Source organism: Mus pahari, chromosome 5 (assembly GCF_900095145.1).
Source record: "Mus pahari chromosome 5, PAHARI_EIJ_v1.1, whole genome shotgun sequence".
Classification (NCBI taxonomy): Eukaryota; Metazoa; Chordata; class Mammalia; order Rodentia; family Muridae; genus Mus; species Mus pahari.
In genome coordinates, this window is record NC_034594.1 from 159,610,742 (window position 1) to 159,624,465 (window position 13,724).

The 13,724-nt window shown below is 45.3% G+C and overlaps 1 protein-coding gene across 9 annotated transcripts in view; it reads left to right on the forward strand.

The window, feature by feature from the left end:
- Positions 1 to 13,724, forward strand: part of Esrrg (estrogen related receptor gamma) — a 602,152-nt gene that overhangs the window by 31,535 nt on the left and 556,893 nt on the right. Inside the window, exon 1 of one of the 9 annotated variants that reach the window (XM_029538612.1) lies at positions 12,706 to 13,142. The exons of 7 other annotated variants lie outside the window; for them this stretch is intronic. The gene's annotated coding sequence lies outside the window, so the exon portion shown is untranslated. Of the gene's footprint in view, positions 1 to 12,705; positions 13,143 to 13,239; positions 13,453 to 13,724 lie in introns of those variants that run through there. One more of the 9 variants, XM_021197758.2, reaches the window with a different exon arrangement.

Genomic DNA, 13,724 nt, shown 5'->3' on the forward strand with positions numbered 1-13,724 from the left:
GTACTCTGTATTTTGAACTCAGCACATGTAATAGCAATAATAAAATCTTTTGATCTGAAGTTATTGTTAATGGTTGCTTTATTGAGACAGGGTCTTACCATATACCAAAGGCTGGGTTCAGCCTTGCAGTCCTCCTGCCTCAGTTTCCCGTGGATGCTGGGTGTGGCCCATCCCAATTATTTTTATTTAAAAACAGAATATCAGCAGAGTTGTGTGGCAGACACCACAGCTCTGGGTTTTTTTTTTTTTTGTTTTTTGTTTTTTTTTTTTTGCATAAACCCTGGAAAGTTGGGCCACATTTTAGTAGCTTGGGTTTAATATCTTCAAAATGGATGTCACAATGGAACTGAACTTTGAACTATGCACAAAGTGGTTGTGAAATTTTTATGACATGGTACCTATTTTGTGCTTTGGTCTGGTATGCAATGGTGTCTTAATGTTAACTCTTCTGTCACGCGCGCGCACACACACACACACACACACACACACACACAAAGGGCATGCACACACACATGTATACGTGATGGTCTAGGATGTAGTGTAAGGCTGGAGGGAGAATCCAAAATAAATTTGATTTGGGATTTGATGACTATACAGTTATTGATGTCTTTAAATAAGAGCTGAGGAGCTAGAATAATTTGAGAAGCTTAGCCAGTAAGGAATTCAATTTTGTATCTGGTCAATAAGAAAAGCTGATAGGTTGGAGTTTCGGATTTATAATTTATGACTTGAAGTGATAAAAGCAGCGAGGTGTGGTCATGTACACGTGCCATCCCAGCGCTTGGGAGTCTGAGGCACTAGGATGGAGGAAGCAAGGCTTGAAAGAAATAAGCGCCGTGGTCAGCATTGTATGTTGTCCTAGTACGGCGACCAGCCTGGGGCTAGGTACCATGATTAGACACAGTTCACAGAGGTGAAACTGAGGCACAGAGCCCATGACTTATGTGTTCCAGGTTACGTGATTGAGTGTTTCACTTCAGGTAATTTTGATTCTGGAGCTGACGTTCCTGTCTCTTCTGTCTCCAAGGAAAAGGCAGAAGTCACACAATTTCCAATACTGCACAATAGGAAAGGGGATGAGCCCCGCTGAGGGTATGCCTGTGAGCTTAAAGATGGGGACTCAGAGATACGTTGTGAGGCAGTAAACGTTAGGGACCCAAGCCTCTCCCTAGTTGACACTGCCGACTCCTATTCCAGTAACAAGATGTTCTAGATCATGGTTTACAGTGAAAACCAGAAAAAGCATTCAAATACAGACTCCCAGTCACCAGCCTTGACCCTACTGTGTGTACATCAGGCTCAGCCTGTCCCACTGTGCCCTCAACATGGAAGAACATTAGACTAGAGGCCAGTTTTTGACCTACAACAAGAGCCAACCAAATTTGAACCACAACAGTTTTGTTACATAAAGTAAAGCCAATAATGAAATGATATTGGTTTTTCCGTATGGGTCCTAAAGCAGCTGTGAAGGTGATTTTAAAAGAGGAATTCCCAAAATGTTTAGAGCAATCATGGCGTCGCTGAGGTAATTACATTGCCTCCCCAAGTGACTATTTTGAAGGGAATGCTAGTTTGAATTTGTAGTTGCTGGAATATTTAATAAATACCACTTTCATTACTGAAAGGGCTTTGCTTCCTAAACCTGGCTTTCCTGGGGGGGGGGGGCAGTGTGGAGGAGTGGCTTGTCCCTTTGTCACTCTGCTCCATTGTTGCTTTAGGGGCCATCATCATCCCCGCTCATATTTGAGTTGTTCTCTGCACTCTGACCTTTCCTGAGCAAAGCCCCACACAGACAGCAGGATCATGGTGTCATCTCAGAAACTGTGCACATACGTGGTGGGGAAGCCCCACCAAACGTGGTGCTTCAGGTGGACGTGCCACATTCCTTAGAACCCTTTCTGGAACACAAGTTCACTCTGAGAAATCTAAAAGCAGTCAATAGTTAATGTTTTTTTGAGTCAGGGAACCTGCTGACTTCTTCAAAGCCTGTTCTGGTGTGAGAAGATGGAAAGTAGTTCCCTGAGGGGATCCATTAGGTGTCATCACAGTACATGGCTGTGTGCAGCCTTGTTGGGCCTCACACCCATGGTTAGAAACCTCTACTTTCTATTCTCAATCTCCCAATAATTACAGACAACCGGAAGGTCATGTCTAGGGCACCAGTGCTCCTCACTAAACAGTGATCTGCTCATCTTAATTCTCTCCCAAGGTTTCAGCTAGTCATGCATCTTGCTGACATCCTTAGGTTGTAAAGTTAACTCAAACCAGAAAAGGTCCTTACCTTTTCAAGATTAAGTTTATTTACTTACATGGGCATTTGTGTGTGTGTGTGTGTGTGTGTGTGTGTGTGTGTGCACATGTGAGCCAAGGCATGAACATGGAGGTCAGAGGACAAATTGCAACTCAGGTGAACAGGCTTAGTATCACCTTCTCCCACTGAGCCACCTCATTGGCCCAAAAGACACTCTTGAAGACAAAGCAGTAGTAGAGGCAGTGTCTTTGTCTGAGCCTCTCCTGTGGCCTCTTTGACAATCAATTTCTTACAACAGATTTCTTTGAACACTTGCTTGGTTTTTCTAGATACTGGAGAGATGGTGTGGGGAAAAAATATCCCTGGAGCCAGCAGAAATGGCAAGTAGGAGAGAGAGAGAGAGAGAGAGAGAGAGAGAGAGAGAGAGAGAGAGAGAGAGAGAGGTAAATTATTAAGCGCTTTGCAGAGTGCTAAGGATTACAGGGGAAGAAAAAGTGGGAGAGACAAGGAGGACTTCCTGGAAACAGGAATACGTTTCAGTTTTAAACATAAACCAAAATGGTGGTGGGTTCTCCCTAAGAGGGTTATATTAGGCAGGGTGAAAATTAGAGAGTGAAAGAGCTGAGGAAGCCAGGACAATGTGTGGCCAATGGGGTGTCAGTTCCAAGAAGTGCTGGGCTTGAAAGGGTTTTTTTAAGGTGGAAGGAAGAGATTTTTAGACAGTGACAAGGCTTGTTAGCATAATAAATAACATTTAATCTGCTTAAAATATGCTTATTAAAATTATTGAAAAATACTTCTTCCTCTCCTATCTCTCTCCTTCTTCCCTCTCTTCTGCCTTCCCTCTCTTCCTTCCTTTCCTAACATGCTGAGGGTGGGTGGGAACTTTTGACATTGCAAGACAATGTGTCATCTACAAAGCTCCTGCTCAGGACTGTCATGACTAAGTTACAAGTTAAAATCACCCTCCCGCACCTCAGAATGGTTTAAGTACATCTACTGTTTAGCATCGGGCCCATCCCTTACCATCCTCAGCTGCAGGCCGCTGGGCTGCACGCTGGATACTACTTTTAGAGCATCATACGCTGGATACTACTTTTAGAGCATCATGGCTCTGCACCAGCTTTTGGTGCTGATGCTGTCTTGCGGGCAGCCATCAGTAGGGCATCCGAAGCAGATGGTCCAGGAAAGGAACATCGTTTTCTGAGACCCGAGCCTCCGTTTGTTCCCAAATCGGGGGAAGAAGTATTTTTGTCTTTTGTTTTATCTTTTATAAAGTAGACATAGCATACTGACCTTGCAGTCTTGTTGTGAAGATTAAATAATAAAGTGATTTGTTAAAGCAATTTGTGAATGAGAAAGCATAAAAAGATTTATGTGTTCTAGGCACCTTTTAAATTTTTTTTTTTTTTTTTTTGATATCTGGGATGAATTGATCCACCATTACTATCCTACTTATGGTTCACTTACAAAAAGCTTTCCAAGAGAGGTTTGGTGGTGAAACAATAGAGATTTGGAGTCTGTAAACTATTCCATTCTGGAGCAGTGTATAATTATTGATATTAATTAACATCATGTATCTGTTAACTAATTTAACCAGCCCGTGTTCCATTCATCTGTAATAACCAGTGGGACCTAATCTTTGCTGTGTGCTAGAATGAGTTGGAGTGTGTGTGTGTGTGTGTGTGTGTGTGTGTGTGTGTGTATGCATGCAGGCCACAGAGCACATACAGAAGCTAGGGGAAGCCTTGGGGTCTCCACTTCTACTACTGTGTACCCATGAGCCATGAGCTCCCTGGAACTCTCCAGCCTCTGCCTTCCACCTCTCTGTGGGAGCTCTGGGAGTGCAGACAGACATGCTAGTGTGTCTGTCTTTTACACAGACTCTGGGCACCCAAAGTCAGGTCCTCACACTTGCATGAGTGTTTAGCCTTCTTGTTCACACATTTGGAGGGTTTCCATTAGCAAGAGTGACTCCTTGGCTCCTGCCTCTGGATGTTCTGACCCAGTTGCTGTGGAATATGACTGGAGCAACAGAATTTAAACAGTTTTTGTTAATTCTTCAGACATTTTGTGTATGCTGATCATGATTCTCTCCTCCAGATCCACACCCCTTCCCTACCCATCTTTATTTTAAAACCTACCAAGGCCAATGTGTGCTGCCCAAATATTCGTCAATGCATGGCCTTCCTGTTGAGTGTGGTTAGCATACCAGAGGCTATTATTAGACTAAAGTCTTCCTCCGTCTCCTCGCAGCTAATGGCTTCCAGTAGCTTCACAGCCAGGGATGGGACTCCATGCTCAACTCCTCTCTCCATGCTGGAATTTGGTCCTGCTTATGCTTGCACACGTCCTGTGTATGCCGTGACAACAACTATGAGTTCATACACGTAACCGTCCTATATCCAGAACACACAGTTTCCTCGGAGTCACCCACCTCTGCTTCGGACATTCTTCCCATTCCCTCTTCTACAGGGATCCCTGAGCCTTGGGAAGAGGAGCTGGGCTAGCTGTGTTTCTTTTAGGGCTTTGGACTCTGCAATCTCTCCTCACTTTGCCCAGCTGTGAGTCTCTGTGTTAGTCGCCATCTACTGTAAACAGAAGCGTCTCTGTGTTGCCTGTGCCCTGGAATACTCTCTGCCGGACCCTACCTGTCCTTGGGGATAGGAGGTGAGGTGGCCCAGAGTCAATGACACAGACTCTAGGAACAGGTGAGAGACAGCACAGCAAGCTCATCTGAACCCTGCTTCAAGCTCCTTTATACCTGTGCCCCATTAGTCCTAAGAAAGCATCTCTTCTAAACCACGGTTCCGGATTGGCTGGCATTGTCTACATCAGCAATCCTTGCTTCTCAGGCAGTCCTTAATCACGTCCTCCCTTAGCCCCCTGCGTTTGCATAGAGGTGACCCCGTAGTTCCTGCTACATCTCTGATGAGGGTCAAGAGATGAGCTGAGCAAGTGGTTAGATTCGTGGCCAACTTTGGGAACCACAACCACGTGTTACTCCTTGGAATGAAGTACTCAGTGTAAAGTGAGCTTTTTCTGAACCTTGAGACTGTGGTGGATTGGTCCGTCTTTCCGTTTTAGGATAGCACACGATGTGTGAGTGTGTTAGGGAGCAAAGCCATGCATCTCAAGGCAGCTGGCAAGTGAACAGACAGGAGAGGGGCAGGGTCCTTTGCTCTCCTTCAAAGGTATGTCCACAGTGTTCAGACTTCCTTCCTTCCAGTGTTCTCACCCTAGACCCAACCTCCTGCTTCTACCTCTTCCCAATGGCACAACAGGATAGGAACCAAGTCTTAAGACAATAAGCTTTGTGGGACATTCAAGCTACATATATAACGTTGGCCAAGCAAAAAGCTTACCAGGAGATAAAAATTGATGTAGTAATTGCTTTGTCTTCTTGACTATGCAGGAAGGCCTAGGAAGGGGTGGTTCCCAGCATCTGCCCACACTAACCAGGGTTTGACTGTGACATGTACTTTATCTTCCATTTCTTCTCCACCGATCCCCACACCTTTGATTGCCACCTTGAAGGTAGGGTTTGTGACCCCAAAAGGATTCATAAAGTTCCTTAAGAATTTGACGCTTGGTATGCATTTTGAGTCCTTCCCGCCATAAGGCGGCAGCTATGCAAGTGTAGGGACCCTAGTCTGGATGCTTCCGGAGTTTCTTTTTCATAGCTTTCTGAAAACATCTTGAATGTGTTCTTTATATGTCGATGTCAAATAAAGCCAGTGTTAATATTTGCGGGGTAGGAGAGAGGGGGACCCTTGCATCTTGGCTTTAATCCTGTGTAGGAAATAAAGCTTTTTATTCCCTAAAACTGGCTGAATACATAGTATATAGTAACTGTAGAAGTTTTATTATAGAGAGGCCCCTCTGAGTACTTGTATCATGTGCCTGTGGTTGGCCCAGCTCTCCCTCTCTTCCCTGCATATCAAAAGTATCTTTATAGCTTGGAGCATCTGCAGGCCAAGATTCCTACCTGACATTCATTCATTCATTCATTCATTCATTCATTCATTCAGCACTTAGGGAGCAACTGCACACACTGTGAGCCAAAAGATGTCATAAACATGGGTTATGCCAGCTGATGTAACAGTACAAGGCTGATCTCAGCAGTGTGAGGATGGAGTGGGAACACAGGAAGTTCCCACAGTGGGGAGCAGTGGGAACCATCTTGGAAGAGCTCCTACGGTGAATTGGGCCAGTGTGGTTGATTCCACTCATCATTCCCTTTGGCTGGTTAGCTCTGGGGGATTGACCTGGGATGGTAGCAGGGGGTTCAGGGTAGATCCAGACGTTGAGGTCCCAGGCCTGTATGAACAGCCGGAGGCAGCAGTAAGCCTTCACCTCCAGGGTTCTGCCTCTAAGTTTAGTGTTCTTTCCATGACCCCGAGTTTCCCTGCTGGTTCAGCAGCTGGCAGAGCCACATAGATGAGGACATATTTGGGAGCCAGTGGCATCAGGTGACGTTGTGAGCATTTTTTCCAGTTGAACCTGGCTGCTGGGGAAAGCTCTGCCCGCCTCCTTCTACCCCCAGGCAGTCAGTGTGCTATCGCATATGGAAACCTGAGCCTCAAGTGGACCAAGTGTGACCCAGCACTCAGGGTGGACAAAGGCTTCTATTCTGCAAAGGATGGGACAAATTCAGCAGTATGCAAATCCCAAATCACCAACATTTGCCGGGGTGTTATGTATTTTACATAATTAACTAAGCTTGATGAAATAAATGTAGTTTTATTTCAGACCATGAGATCATTTTCATTAATATCTTTTCGTTATCTTTATTAACAGCTTTGACTATCACTCCCCATGCTGGTAGTTCACAAATAAATGTCTTCAGCCACCAATACCTTCGGCATCCTCCTTCTTGTGGCCAGGGAATCAGGCTGTACTAAAGGGTTGTAGCCTCACAATAGCTCAATCCGAATTCAATATTTCCTTAATTTTAATATGCACATCACTCATAGCCTACAATTAATTCAGTTGTCCACTACAGAATATTGAAGTCAGCTGACCCCGACTCTTTCCCAAGTCATCCTTGTTTCTCCCTTCAGGCCTGTTAGGATTCTGTCTCTTGCAACCTTAAGACTTGCAGGACTGTAAGTGACTCCTCTCTTTCCTTAAAAATAAAATAAAATAATAAAATAAAATAAAAATAGGAAAAAGGAGAAAAGGAAGACCATTTCTCATCCCACTTTGCCTTGCTTAGCAGAGCTGCCCAGCCAGCTCTAAAGCATTGGCCCCGTTTGCACTTGACGTTCAGCTCTTTCCAGCAGGCTAATACCTCTTCCTCTATCAGTTAAGTAAAATACCTTGGAAATAGATTTCTTTGATGACAGAGGCTTTTATTGTGTCTCAGGGCTATCATTTTGAATACTAGTGGTTATTACATACTCTCCGTGTTGGGATAGCTCTGACATTTGCCTTAAATGGATATCTATTCTCTTTGATCTCAGTTTAAAAATAAGTTATTTTTTTTTATTCCAGTGGTTCTTAACCTTTTTTTTTTTTTTTAAAATCAGGAACACGCCTGGAATGCAATGAAAATTATAAATTTTCTACACTGAGAACACTACCACACGCGTGTTCTCTCCTCCAGCCTTGCCTGCAGCCTTCCCTTCTGTCCTCTCTAACCACAATTTCAAAACACAAACAAACAAACAGACAACGTCCAGCTCATCCGCGCATCCTTGAAATGGTAAAACCTCTATGAGGACATTTGCCTTATGTAAGTTTATTTGCATATTTCCGTGTGCCAGCCATAACGTACTTGCCTATTTTAAATAAAAATTCTAAGGAACTTGGTTCTAATCGAGGCGTGTAGCCATTCCCCCTGAGTTTGTAACGTAGTTTTGAAAGTGCTCTGGGGATGAGGCAGCTGGTCACACAGCCATCTGGACCTACCTTTAGCTAGTTCCAAGACTCTAGGAGGTTTTATAATGAACCGTGGTGGAAATCAACCTGGATTCTTGACCAGGGCTGGTGAGTGCTTGGCTCCACATGCTTTTCATAACCGTGGAAACCTTTTTAGAAACATAACTCATGTGTACAAATGTACACCTGATTGACAAACTTTTTGTATTTGTAGCATCTTTTTCATTTCTATTGTCTAATCTAGACAGAAACTGTCGTGCAAACCAGGCCAAGAGATGGAATCTTGGCACATGGGAAGTGAGGAAGGTAGACCAGAAGTTCAAGGTCATCCTCAGATACATGTTGAGTTGGAGGCTAGCATTGTGGATTATATAAGACTGTGTTTCAGAAAAATAAAAAAACAGCCAAACAAACATCCTGCCACACACACACACACACACACACACACACACACACACACGAACACGAACACAAACACGAAACTCGATGAGTGTAAGTACTCAATTCTAAAGGGTAAACAAGAAAGGAATACACAGCAAGACACATTGAGAGTGAGCTATAGTCAGGAAATACACAGACGGTCTGGCTCTCGTTCCCATGTCTCTTTATTGTCACTCTCTGCTTTTCAAAGTGTGTCGTCATTTTGTTCAAGCTACTTATGAGTTGAAAAATGCCAGGCATCTGGGATTGAACCCTTATATCAATTGGCTGTGTCAGAAGGAATGTAAATCATGCATAAGCTCCGGGGATGTCTAGTGACGTCATTCTGGTAGTTGTAGTAGATGACTAGTATTCACAATCACGGGTAATTTCATCTGGTAGAAGAAGGATCTCTCTTTCTCTCTCTCTCTCTCTCTCTCTCTCTCTCTCTCTCTCTCTCTCTCTCTCGGCATTACTCCAAGAACTTATGCATGTTAGGCAAGAGCTGTACAACTGTGCGCTATCCCCTGAGGATGTAAGTTTCAATACACTCTTGTCTATAAACTCTGCTTTTCTAAATGTCCCTTCAGTATGCTACAGAACTTGAACTTGACTTTGCTCAGTTGAACATCCTCTTTTACACTAATCGTCAAGCCACTGGTGACCGAGGGATGCTCAGGTTTACTCCTGATTCCTCCGCCACACTGAGGAATCAAGACTTTAGCGCGAAAGAGACTTGGGAGTCAGGTTCAATTACACTTTATACAACTAGGGAACCAGAGCCCTCTGCCTGAGGTCTCACAAGCTGCCCAATAGAAGATCTAGAGTTGCTCTGGTGAACACCAGACTCCGAGTGACCTAACTTTTTAAACACAAAGGTACCCAGAAAATGCAAAATTAGCTACCTACCATGACTCCTGCACGATTACAGTTTCAACAGTGCTCTGCACATCCTGGTTCATCGTCCTAATGCCAATCTGTCTCTGCCTTAATGTAGTATCATCCTCACCTTACATAATCTCACCTCTAATACCAACAATTTCCCTGTTGTCCATCCCTCCCCAGAACCTGAACTCCCCCTGTCTCAGACTCCCCTGGGGGTGTTAGGATTCCAGACAGATATGTGCACTCATGTCAGACTGACTTATTTTCTGGGGACTATCTAAGGTACACTGAAACCAGTTTGTATATTTTCGGATGAAAGGAAAACAAGCCTTCATTACACAGAACTTTCAAATTCTATCAGCTTGAGACGTACTAACCTTGCGCTCCAAAGGGTACCTTTGTGTGGATTAATATACCCGAGGTATAAATGAAAGCCAGTGTTATAATTGGTACTGTGCTGGATGAACCGGAAAAGGTGGGGGTGTGGGGAGGCATAATTCTGTTAGGAAAGAACTGGAAGGTGGAGAAGGGATTAAAAATAACCCCGAATAGAGAACATTCATGTTCTATGCAGCAGTGAACACTGTAGAACTGTAGAAGAGCAGAAAGCTCGTAAATAACACCGTGGTGGACCCACTGGGCTTGGACCTTGGCCTTCATCCATGGGTAGAATTGGAACAAGGAATTGAGTTTAAAGAGGCAGAGGGAAGGCCTGGCATGCTGGAGAAAGGGTGAGGGGCTTTGAGACTGTGAGAGGGCAGTGTTTACCAACCTGATTGGTCCTTGTGGGGACCAGTCTGGATCTGATGCCAGCAGCTAGCTATAGGTTGAGAGTAGTGGCTCAGAGCCCTTGAATTTGAAGCTCAGCCTTGTAATTTAGGTCTGCACTTCTCCATCCTGGGATATTCTTTTGTAAGGTAGGGCTAATCCTCATCTCCCCTTCCCACCGTGTTAGAGGATGGATTTGATTTACAAGTTCCAAACACAGCTAAGTTTCCAACCTTGTTCTCAGGGTGTCCCGTGATCCTTAGCAAGCCTTCTTAGTCCTTCCTGGTTTGGCTCAGAAGTTAAAACTGAGCAGGCTCCAACTCCATTAACTATTGTGTTTAAGATGGAGGTAGAAAGTAAAACCTTGTATATAGTCCAAGTCTAAACTTGGATGAGCAACAGAGAGGCATTCTTCAAAGAGTTGGAGAGTCTTGGCTTCAAAAGCACCTATGCAGGCTAAGCATGCTGGTGCAGTCTGTAATCCCAGCATTTAGGAGGCTGAGGCAGGAGGTTTGCTGAATGGTTGAGGCCAGTCAGAGGTGTATAAGACCCTCTTCAAAACAAACAAACAAACAAAAGCAAGCAAAGAAACAATCATCCATTCAGACCTCTGCAGAGCTTCCGTTGCCTGCCAAGGAGAGGGGCCATTTGGCCACTCCACTGACTTGTGGGTTTGTGAAGCACAAACAGAATTTGCCTGAAAAGAAAAAAAAAATGCATTTCAGGGGATTAAAGTTAGTCAACTTTTAAAATTCTTTTGATATCCCGGAGGTAGGTCAATGAGAGGTTCTGAGGACAGTGAATGAAAAACAAAAACAAAAACAAAAACAAAAAAGACTCCCCCCCCCCAACCCCAAGAACTGGAGATTTCCCATTAACCTGTACATTCTGGTTACTTACTGGAAAGTTACCAATAACATCTAGACACAGGCATGCTGAATAGGCTCTCGGTCTCTTGAATCAATGGCTCTGGTCACCTCTCAGCACCAAGGGGATGTACCAGCTCATCTCCTGGCAGTCCAAAGAGACTGTGAGCAGAGCCAGAGTATCTGGGCCGATTGTCAAGGGTGGAGAGTCTTGGGATCTGGCCATTCGTCAATAGTCCTCTGACCCTCTTAGTCGACTTCAGCCAGGCTCTCCTCCAATTCGGATTGTCTGGCTTTGCATAATTACAGTGTCTTCCCCATGGGGTTTGCTAGCGATTCTTGGATTGTGACTCTGAAGGGAGAAGAGGCAACAAGTGCCCGTGCCCTGCACGTGAAACTTAGCCCGCTTCAGTTAGATAACAGCAAATGGATAACCATTGAGCAGGATCTGGGATGAGTTCTTTTCAGACTTGACATTCTCCTCTGTGGATTCCGTACCCCTTCCCAACCTTGGCATCTACTGTCATATTTTAGGGATTTGGAATCTGTAGAGGACAATGAGTGACCCCAACAATAGATTCTAGAGACCAAGGTCATAGCCAGGCTTGAGGGAAATCCCTTAGGCCATCTTACTACGCCAAATGGGTAAGTAATGATAAAAACGGACAGAACATCTATCAGGCCTGGTGCTGGGCATGTATATATACAGGGTGCAAACATATACAGTATTACCACGACAGAACATAGTTATGCCACACAGTAAGCAGATCGCAAAGGAAGCCTGACGAAATATGTTCTCTGTCATCCTGTGGACTCACTATCTACAGCACATCTTCCTGTTTGCAGACATAAGTATTAAGGTTACCCTGGAGCCCCTTCCCTACTGGTGCTGGAAAACATAATTATTGAAAACAAGGACATTGGATAGTCAGCTGTCACATCTTTGTCTATATATATATATATATATATATATAAAGTTTTACTGTCATTTAGAATAAGTCAAATAAAAGCTATCACCCTTTTATGTCCTTCCAAACTCCCCTGGTGGTGAGTTAGATGCCAGCAGACCCCCTCCCCCACCCCCACCCCAGCTTTCTGCTGTGTCCATAGAACCCTTCACATACAGGCTGAGGCATACCCCCTCCCCCAGTTTAATTCTGTGTCCATAGAACCCATACACACAAGCTGGGACTCCTCTTTCTTCCCTACCCCCTCCCCATTAAAAAAAAAAAAAAGATTTAAAGAAAAACAGCTCCAGTTGTGTGAGGCCTACACACCGGGTATGCAAGTCAGCCAGCGTGAACTGCGAACACGAGTGGGGCCCTGGGTGGATGCCCCTGCCGCCTCGGTGCTAACCTGCCTGGGCTGGGTGGGTAGAAGGGAAAATGTCTATTTTTGGAGGTCGGGCGGTGGGTTGTGTAGGTCTGGGATGCTGTAGCTCAGGGAATGGAAACCGGGCACCCCAGCATTGGGACTGAAGGGGTTCTTCCTTCCCTTCCCCCACTCCGTTTTTTTTTTTTTTTTTCAAATTTATTTTGCCCAGGCGGGGATTGGCGACGGTCAAAAGGGAGCAGTTGGCACTGAATGTCACCCTGAAGGTAAAATGAAAGACAAAAGAGGAACGCATGCTTGCTTTTGCAGCGGCTGCGGCGGCGACGGAGGCAGGAGCAGCAGGATTTAAAGGGAAAAAAAGAAATCACACGCACATACATACATCTATACACACCCAGAGGCGTCGATTATGCAAACGCAGTAATGCCATCAAATCCTGACAGTGCCGGGGAAAAATTTTTTTTTCAAAAAAAATAATAGAGAGATATATTTATTTTTTTTTAAAAAAAGAGGGAGCCAAACGCATGCAAAGAGAAACGTGCACATACCATGCAACCACCCGAGGAGAACCTGGCAGCCTGTCTCCTCTTCTGCCAAGTTATCATTAAGAAAACAGGGGAGGCATCATGACGTCCTGGGTCACAGGGAGTGCGGACCGACGCTACCAAGAGCGAAGGGAGGCGCCTGGGCACTCCGGCTAGCCGCGGGCGCAGCTCGGCCCCTCGCCGCCCGGCTGGGTGAGTGCTGCGCCGCTCGGGACGCGGACCCCGGGGCCCACGCAGGGCCGCTGCGCGCGGGGAAACAGCCTGGGGCCGGGCCCTGGCCGCCCGCCGGCCGCCCGCCACCCCCTCGCCCCGCCGAGGTCGCGGGAGCCCAGCTCAAGGAGGCGTGTGTGAGATGTGCGATGTCCCTGCATGGGGGGTTTGTAGACTTTCCTAAGCCAAAGCAACCGGGGCTGCCTCGGCTGCTTTGAAAAAAAAAATTAAAAAAAAAAAAATCCCCGAGGACTCACCCGATTAACCTGCTGCAGTTCTGACCCTGCCAAAGGTAACTGCCCCATGCTTTAACCACCAGCGTCTAGAGACAGACATTTGCATCTGTGTTTGCAGTCCGGCTTGGAATCCGTATTGCTACCCCCTTCACTTGCTTAGAGTCTCTTGGAGGAAAAAAAAAGAAAAGAAAAGAAAGAAAAGAAAAGAAAAAGAAAAAGGACACCCTCTCTCAATAACACACGCATAAGTAGTGCCCACCTCTTGTAGACTTGCCCGGCCCAGACTGCAAAACTGTCAGGGGTGTGCTGGAGACACAGATAAATTTGA